General features: G+C 26.5%; 1 protein-coding gene across 3 annotated transcripts in view; it reads left to right on the top strand.

The window, feature by feature from the left end:
- LOC107436851 (alpha-tocopherol transfer protein-like) overlaps window positions 1-10,212 on the top strand; it is a 125,641-nt gene that overhangs the window by 49,012 nt on the left and 66,417 nt on the right. Inside the window, exon 1 of one of the 3 annotated variants that reach the window (XM_016048669.4) lies at window positions 1,682-1,836. The exons of the other annotated variants lie outside the window; for them this stretch is intronic. The gene's annotated coding sequence lies outside the window, so the exon portion shown is untranslated. Of the gene's footprint in view, window positions 1-1,681; window positions 1,837-10,212 lie in introns of those variants that run through there. 3 annotated transcript variants of the gene reach the window in all.

Here is a 10,212-nt window from a genome sequence, read left to right on the forward strand (position 1 = left end):
GTACTATCGTTACTTTTGATAAGTATTCTAAAACTAATTAATTAGGGTTTCTTAACCAGAACAATTTGTACTTACATTTTCCACTTGACGCAATTTTGAAATAATTAAGTTGTTATTAATTTAAAATAATTCTCATTTATTTATATTCATTCATGAATCAAATCTAGTAAACATATTATTATATATGAAATAACAATTTCAGCTCAATTAACATACACTTAAAAAATAATAATTGATGTGTAGACTCTTTTTTTTGAGAAATAGATTTGCATATCGATTCTCTTTCGTATTTCTAATACAGCACATTCCTCAAAAATAATAAATTAATTTGCATATTCTTTTTCTTAGAATTTGATTTACTTCTTAATTCCCTTTCGAGTTTCCAATAAAGCACACTCATCTAAAATTGTAAATACATACTCTGTTCTTTTGAATTAGATTTGTTGTCGCGTTATAAAATAAACATACTTATCTTAAATAATAAATTAATGCACAGACTCTCTTTCTTAGAATTAGATTTGCATATTGATTCCCTTTAGTTTTTTCTGTAAAACACACTCATCTATAATAATGAATTAATCTTCATATTTTTTTCTTTAGTACTAGATAGATTTTTTGATTCCCTTTCGAGTTTCCAATAAAGCACACTCGTCTAAAATTATAAATACATACTCTGTTCTTCTGAATTAGATTTGTTGTCGCGTTATAAAATAAGCATACTCATCTTAAATAATAAATTAATGCACAGACTCTCTTTCTTAGAATTAGATTTGCATATTGATTCCCTTTAGTAATTTCTGTAAAGCGCACTCATCTATAATAATAAAACAATGAGCATATTTTTTTCTTTAGTATTAGATTGATTTTTATATTCTCTTTCGAGTTTCCAATAAAGCACACTCATTTAAAATTATAAATACATACTCTGTTCTTTTGAATTAGATTTGCTGTCACGTTATCAAAAAAACATACTCGTCTGAAATAATAAATTAATGCCAAGACTCTCTTTCTTAGTACATACTGATTTACATACTGATTCCCTTTCGTACTTTCTGTAAAACACACTCAACTAAAATAATAAAGCAATGAGCATATTTTTTTCTTTAGTGTTAGATAGACTATTAGATTCTTTTTCGAGTTTCCAATAAAGCACACTCATCTAAAATTATAAATACATACTCTGTTCTTTTGATTTAGATTTGCTGTAGCGCTATCAAAAAAACACACTCGTCTGAAATAATAAATTAATGGCCAGACTCTCTTCCTTAGTATTAGATTTACATATTGATTCCCTTTCGTACTGTCTGTAAAACACACTCATCTATAATAATAAAATAATGTGCATATTTTTCTTTAGTATAAGATGGACATATTGATTTCCTTGCGTATTTCCAATAAAGCTCACTCATCTAAAATTATAAATACCCACTCTCTTCTTTAGAATATTTGCACATTGATTTGCTGCCGCGTCACCAAATAAACACACAATCATCTAAAATAATAAATAAAGTAAACACTAGTTTAAATGTTTTGATAGGAAAACAAAAGCCTACGTGAAGGGATCTAAGATAGGGCTGCTTGTCCCCTCCAAGACGGGGAACAATTTGACTCTGAGGTCAATATTAACGTTGTAAGGGCGAATTCTAAACCTTACCTCGATTAGAAAGAAGTCTATGTCACGTAGGCTAAATGCTTTTAAAAAGGGATTTTGGGGTGCATTCAGTTCATTATAATTCAGATTTTTCTCCAGTTCGAATGCTTTTGAATTGAGGAAAAAATTTTTGTGTATGTGATTTATAAAACAGCTGGATAACTTATTGGATATCATAATTAGAGGTTTGCATTTTCTTTTTTTTTCTTTCTAGGTTTGCCTGGATTTTTTTTCCAAAATTATTTTCAATAAAAGTTTTCAGAAAAAGTATTTTTCAAAATTTATTCAAGAGTTTTTATATGTATTGGGAATAATGTAAAATAGATTTTTTTAATGAAATTATATGAATGTAAAATTTATCGTTCTGGCCTGCATAAAGTGATATTAAAAAATAACTGTAATTCCAAATTCAGTTGTGATTTTTTTTAAAAATATCGCATTGGAAAAAAAACTTTTTATCCTGATATTTTAAAACGCTGCAATTTTTTTCACAGTTCATTTATTTAATAGAAGCATGTGAACTTGAACTTTTCTATTAAGTTATGAATAGTTTTGATATGGTTTAAATTAGTAGTTTTCTGATAAATCTTGAAGTCAAAGAAAATTAACTACAAGATTCTTCATGGAATTATGATCGTAAAATAATTGCAAAATATTTAAATTAACGAATTTTTTCAATATTTTTATCGAGAGAAAAAGTAGCAAATCGCTATTTTAAAAGATCGATGTATTTTTGATTGTTTTTTTCACATGACTTTTTAAATTCCGACACTTTTAATACGATGTTATTATGACACGTGAATTTCTAAATAGAGTTATCACTTCTGACTCTCTCGATTTGCGACGATTCCGTCGTTAATTCTAGTTTTTTTCCAACCATATTTTTCTATAGTTATTTATCATTTTTTAGTAGATTTCCATATGATTTTTTAAACTCGGTATTTTTAATACGATAGTATTGCGACACACGAAGTTCGTATTTAAGTCATCACTTTTTGATGAGCCTAATTCACAGCTATTCCGTTGTGAATTCACGTCATTTTTTTGATCTTTTTTCAGCTGTGTATTTTGTTATTTTTTCACTTCACGGTATTTTTAAATGGTCATCCAAATTTTGATACAATATTACGCATTTCGAGAATTTAAAATTTGACTAATAATTTTTTGACGCACTCATCTTGCGACGATTTAAAATGTTATTTATTGTTTTTTTTTGGCCATTTTTAAACTGTTTATTAAATTTCGATTTTTTAATACTATATTTTAATGCTTTGTTGGCGAAAGTGCTTCGACCACTTTCTGTTGGCGAAAGTGCTTCGAAGTGCTTTAAACCATGTCGAATTTTGAAACTCTACATTTTGCTAATCAAGCAAGTACACTAAAATCTTAAAACCTTTCTGAAAAATTAAAAATTACAACACAAGTTTAATTATAATGTCAAATGTAAATTCAGCAGAAATAAAATATGAAGGTAATACTCAGTTTGACTTTTAGTGTACTGGTAAAGCTTAAATTTAAAATATTTTTTACCTAAGTGTCGGCATGCCAGTTGATTAAATAAGCCATTTTATAAAACCAAATGTTCATAAAACGAACGTGATTTTAGTACGCGGTGGGCACTGTATATATTGATTGATCTCTTTTTTTTCTCTCCGTTTTTTCCTTTCTTGAAAGTTGCTTTAAATGACTAACAACTCGTGATATCTTTAGTCTCTTTTAAAAATTATATTGCCTCTAAAAATGGTATTGTTGAATTTAAACTAAAATTTTTGTTTTAAGTTGTAATTACGTCGTTGCATTTGTTTCTTTTGTTGTCACCATTGATATGAAAACACTCACTTCAGTTCAGAAATGTGTAAAATTAAAATATTTAATCTGCATAAATATTTAATAATTTTTTTTTCTGTTCTTTATTTAAGATTTTTTAATGTTCTTAATTTTAAAATTATATATAATTTTTTAATGTTCTTAATTTTTTATTAATTTAGAATTAATTATAAAATTTTTATACTAAATTATAAAAAATTATTTTTTGTCGCATGTCAGACTATTTTTCAATGTACATGGGAGCCTTCACCTGTTGAAATTCATACAACATTGTTGCTGCTAATGGTGGTTACTTTAAAACCATTGTTTCAGAGTTTCGCTCAGCCAACAGTGCCATCTGTTAAAGAACTTTTGAATCTCGTTGTGAATAGTTAACTTGTTTTCCAAGCAGACCGTGTTACCTCATTCCGATTATCTTTAATTTATTTTCTAAACTGTCGATCATTTTTTGAGACACCGTGGATCGTATAATTTATGCGCTTAATCAGACTTACTCAACGAGAATAGCGAGTTAATTTTGAGAAGTACGAAAACAAATTTATGAACTGATATTTAAAGTTCAAATTAGATAATTTTTTTCAAGCTTATGGTAACAAAATATTAAGGTCGTATTTCTATACGAAGACAAGAGGAATTAAATGTTATAGTTTTTTTGAGAAACTACTGAATCGATTTCCCGAAACTATTTTTCCTATTGTTCTTATTTGCATTCATATCATATAAATATTGTACTATTGCATTGATATATTTTGCTTTGGCTATATTGATACAATATTAGAAAACACTCCCTTATGCTGATATAATCGTGTGAGCTAATAAAGAAATTATATCTTTTTTCCCCGGATTTTTAAAAATGAAATTTTTTTTGATTTTAATTTTTTAAAATTTTATTCATTTATTTTTTTTACTATGTTATTTTATTTTATTTATTTTAAAAAAATTCTTCTTCTCTNTTTACATAATTAGGTTATTATTTTTTGTTCTTCCTACATTAAAAAGTGCATAAAAAATTACTTTAAATGTAAATAAGAAAAAGATATGAACTAAATAAATAATATAAAAAAAATTAAAAAAAGAAATGTTTAAATGTGCATTATAAGTCGAAGAACAATACAAAATGAAATATTTTAAACAGTAGATTAGGCAGTTATTGTAAAGATTTACATAATTAGGTTATTATTTTTTGTTCTTCCTACATTAAAAAGTGCATAAAAAATTACTTTAAATGTAAATAAGAAAAAGATATGAACTAAATAAATAATATAAAAAAAATTAAAAAAAGAAATGTTTAAATGTGCATTATAAGTCGAAGAACAATACAAAATGAAATATTTTAAACAGTAGATTAGGCAGTTATTGCAAAGATTTACATAATTAGGTTATTATTTTTTGTTCTTCCTACATTAAAAAGTGCATAAAAAATTACTTTAAATGTAAATAAGAAAAAGATATGAACTAAATAAATAATATAAAAAAAATTAAAAAAAGAAATGTTTAAATGTGCATTATAAGTCGAAGAACAATACAAAATGAAATATTTTAAACAGTAGATTAGGCAGTTATTGTAAAGATTTACATAATTAGGTTATTATTTTTTGTTCTTCCTACATTAAAAAGTGCATAAAAAATTACTTTAAATGTAAATAAGAAAAAGATATGAACTAAATAAATAATATAAAAAAAATTAAAAAAAGAAATGTTTAAATGTGCATTATAAGTCGAAGAACAATACAAAATGAAATATTTTAAACAGTAGATTAGGCAGTTATTGTAAAGATTTACATAATTAGGTTATTATTTTTTGTTCTTCCTACATTAAAAAGTGCATAAAAAATTACTTTAAATGTAAATAAGAAAAAGATATGAACTAAATAAATAATATAAAAAAAATTAAAAAAAGAAATGTTTAAATGTGCATTATAAGTCGAAGAACAATACAAAATGAAATATTTTAAACAGTAGATTAGGCAGTTATTGCAAAGATTTACATAATTAGGTTATTATTTTTTGTTCTTCCTACATTAAAAAGTGCATAAAAAATTACTTTAAATGTAAATAAGAAAAAGATATGAACTAAATAAATAATATAAAAAAAATTAAAAAAAGAAATGTTTAAATGTGCATTATAAGTCGAAGAACAATACAAAATGAAATATTTTAGACTGTAGATTAGGCAGTTATTGCGAAGATTTACATCTATATTTTTAAGGAAAATCAGATTTGATTCCGTTAGGGCACAGGAGTCTATTTTGTGCTGGAATCGAATAAAATACCTTTATATATGGGTTCAAATAATCCAAAATATGATTTCATTATCACATGCAGGCCTTCTGATAAGGCCACTTATCTGATAAGACTCTGAATGGGTGCACGTAGTATCATTTGCGTATCAAAGGATAACAAAGTACTAGAATGTTGTTACTCTTTCAAACTTGGACCTTGAATTTTGAAACTTTTGCGCAAAACATTTGTGATGTCATAACTTGGTTTATTTGTGTGATTCTTGGAACTACCGAATAAAGTCCAACTTCATTGTTTTTGTTATTATTATTGAAAATATGTGCTTACTTAGAAATTATTTTTATCGACGCGTAAGTTTGCTCATGGGAAAAGTCGCAGAGTGATGGTTACGGCGACATTTTTGTAGCACCGACCGAGAAAAGATGATTCAGTTTAAAAAAAAAACTGATTTTTTCCAATAAGAGAGGCGATTTTTGAAATTAAAAGATATAATGATAATATACAAAACAAACACAACGCAAAATAATAACAGAGAAGGTCAACTATAATTGATTACAAGTAATCATAATTAACGATTTCAACTTGCATTCTTATTAATTAACCATAATTTATGGTGACAATTTTAACCATAGTGACAACAAACATTGAAATGAAATTTATCGTAATTATAATTGCATTTACTCTTAATTACAATTGTGATTATGATTTCATCTAATATAAATTATAATTGTAATAATGATTTCCTTATTTCGTAATAACGATTGTAATTATGATTACAAGCAAACATGATTACATGTAATGATTACAAAATTGTTGATAATTTTAATTAATTAAATGTAACTCATATATGTGGGGATGGCAATTGTCCATATTTAATTTTACCATATTCAAACAAAACAGTCAAATAACAATAAATAAATATGTATTCAAGCGTTTAACGGTGAGAAAACCGTTTATTAACTGTTTTCACCCTATACTGTTAAACAACTAGAATTTGCTCGCACAAAATAGGTTCACTTAGTGAAGCAACTTAGTTCCTAACAGCTGGGTACATATTATAGCTCAGAGTGCTAATCTGTCAATCTCACGACCGACAGAACAGGGGTTCGAGTCCCAGTGTTGGCACTACAATATATTTCCTTCATTCCATTCTATACATGAAAAGCATCCAGCGTCCTGCATTCTCCAATTCAATACCTTGCACTATTAGAATACGATACTCTCATTCACACATAGAGGGTAGCACCATAAGGCTGTTAAACCAATGCCAATGTCTAGTTAAATTTCCATGCTGGATGGAAATGGTTAAAAACCGTATAATTTTGCATTTATGGTTTTTTAACCACACTAGTTGTAAAGGAGTTCAAAACCGTAAAGGTAAAAAAAATGTTCGTTACCGTTAACTTTACGGTTAATCGGATTGTTACCATAATTTTAGAATAAAAATTCTAACAGAGTATGTAAGATCTGTTAAAAAATCTCATGCAGCAGAAAAAAAATATTCCCCAGTGTTATTATTCATTGATACATTTGCCAGAAAGTTTGGCGTGAAATAATTACAAATGAGTGTAAATAAAACAGGTTAAGGATAACGGCAATTTGGAGTTGACATCTAACTAAGAGTTGTTTATCCGGAAGTTAAAGTTTACCTACGGCAACTTATTATTTATCATTGTCTTAATTGTGCGAAAATTCCAGAAACTAACTTTCAAAGTATATATAAATGTTTTGAGAGAAAGTTTATAGTTTTGTTAAAAAATCAAACATGTTTTCTTTTCTTACGATTCAATTATTTGCAATAGTTCATTTCTTGATTAAAAATTTTATTTATGAGTTAGAAATGTGGGACATGTTTTTTTATAAATAATATTAACTCGTAGAAAGAGAATTCTCATTCATTCACATTCAAACATTCTCGTTTGATTTGTGTGTTGATGATATCAATGTGTGTTAATACTATTTATTTTAATTTTATTAATAAAATGAAAGTGTTATTTTTGTATTAAAAGCATATAGCCTTATGTTGGATTACAATAAATAATCGTATAATAATGGATTAGAAAAAGTAAGTAATCGAAGATTTGTTATGTTTATTGAGATGAAATTTTAGTTTTTTTTTAGAATTAATTTATCCTGAAAAAATATCATTGGTTTATAGCCATAGTAGTAGTTATAAAGTTGTGGTTTATAGCCATAGTAGTAGTAGTGAAAGAATATAAATTTAAATCGCAATTCAATTTTAATATTTAACAGGCGAGATGAATCCGCCTTGTCATTCTCGGACTTTTTTAGGATACTAAAAAGGATAATAATAGGATACTTTTAATTTAGCTCCTATGTGAATATAACAAAAACATTCCAAGCCTTTTTCAGTATCAATATATATTTTCTTTAAATTGAAAATTTTTTTTTTTCTGGTTCGTACAAATAATTTAAAGAATCTACATTTTTAAAAAAAATTTTGCTATCTCTTTATAAAAAATGTCCAGATTGTAACAAACCTGATTGCACTATAACTAATGGCATCGAAAAAATATGACACAAATCGTATAAAAGTAAAAACGCAGTGTACTAAATTCAAGCAAAAACGTATATCTACAAAGTCGTTCCTAAAATATAACAATGATAAAATGTGTATCTCCGTGACTCTTCCAAGGAAGTTACAATGAATAAGCATAAATCTACGTGGCCCTTCAAAGTAAGTTACAATAGTAAAGCTATATGTATAAAATCTATAATCTATGTGGTTCTTCCAAGGAAGTTACAATGAATAAGCGTAAATCTACGCTGCTTTTCCAAGGAATTCACAATGGTAAAGCGTATATCTATGTGATTCTTCCAGGGTAGATACAATAAATAAGCTTATAGCAAAGTGCCCCGTTCGTTAAGTGTTAAACTTTTTATTGACTGAATTACAAAAATTTAAACATCTGTTAAAAGATAATTCGGAATAATAGTTGCAGCCAAGAATCTATACACCGCGTTATACAAATTTTTTTTGATTATTTATATAGAAACTAGAAACCTTTTGGGATCAGCTTGGTTCAAAATTATCTTGTACAGCCTTTCACACTTTAATGGAAATGGCCTTTGCACGTGCGGAAGTATTTTGATTTTAATTTTAACTATTTTCAAGTGATGTCCGCTTCTTTATTTATTGAATTTTAGTAATAATTTAAAATCTGTTCGGAAACCCATTAAATCACACAAACCACCGTAAGTAAGAGTTCGGGAAATTTCAGTATAATAGTAAGCAGAAGTTCAGCATAGACGTAAGCAGAAGTCCAGCATAGTTTTAAGCAACAGCAGTAGTAAGCAGAAGCAGAAACTGATCCCAATGTTCTATTACGTGCAGAACTACTTCCTCGTGCATTTCTCGAAACAAAACTTAATATAAAATATGTATGCTACAGTTTGAAAAAGGCAAACTCCGTCACCAACAATTGATATGGCAGTATGCGGCACGATAGCACAGTTTATGTTTAAAATTTCGACAGCTATTTAAGAAAGAATTCAAAATAAATCTAACAATTATTTCGTAACTAAATTCTTATTTCAACATAAATACAAAATTTTTATAAATAAATATTTTACAGATAACTAATTATTCAACATGATTTAAACTAAAACTGAAGACCACCTAACAAAGTGAATCTAAATAAATACTTAACGTATTAATTAATTTTTTAACGCTACATAAATTATTGTTCCTATCTAACAAAATGAACAATAACTGTAGTGTTGCCAACAGATTAAGTAATACAAGAAATACTTCGCGTTTTAGGTGACATGTGAAAAATTTAAATTTTTCATTCTTAAAACTTAAGAAAGTTATATTTTTTAAGATTTGAAAATTATAACTTTGTGATGTTTGACGACGCTTAGAGTTTTGGGAGCTGAAGATTTGTAAAAATTGTAAATTGAAAAATCGAAATTATAATCAGTGAAATAAATCGGAAAAGTTAATATAAATTGAAAACTCCATTATCACAATCAGTCTCAAGAACACTTGAAAATTCAAAATTATTTTCAGTTTTGCTATTTGAATCCTTATTTTTAATTCTATTTTTTATTTTATTTTTATTTTTACTATTCTTCTTTTTTTTTTATGCCCAAATTTTTATTTTCTTCCTTTCCTTTTGTTTTTCTTAGATTTGAATTTTTTTTCTTTCTTTTCTATCTGCTTTCTTTTTTTTTATTTTTTTTTTATTGCAAACATTAACCAGGATTTCAGGGAAAAAAAATGTATGAGAACAAATTGCTTTTACAATCAGAAAAGGTGATCAGTCTTCTCAGAATTTACATTACAACCCGTTTAACACAATTCATTATTAATTGAAATCCAAAACAAAGCTTTCAAATTCAATATGGTATTAGGTAAATCAGTTTTTTAAAATTTGACTGACCTAGCTATTTTCCTTATTTTTAATTTGAAGTGCAAGTTAGGTTAATTTGCAAATTACTTTTTGTTTGTTTTCATTTATCTTTTTTTT

Source organism: Parasteatoda tepidariorum, chromosome 9 (assembly GCF_043381705.1).
Source record: "Parasteatoda tepidariorum isolate YZ-2023 chromosome 9, CAS_Ptep_4.0, whole genome shotgun sequence".
Classification (NCBI taxonomy): Eukaryota; Metazoa; Arthropoda; class Arachnida; order Araneae; family Theridiidae; genus Parasteatoda; species Parasteatoda tepidariorum.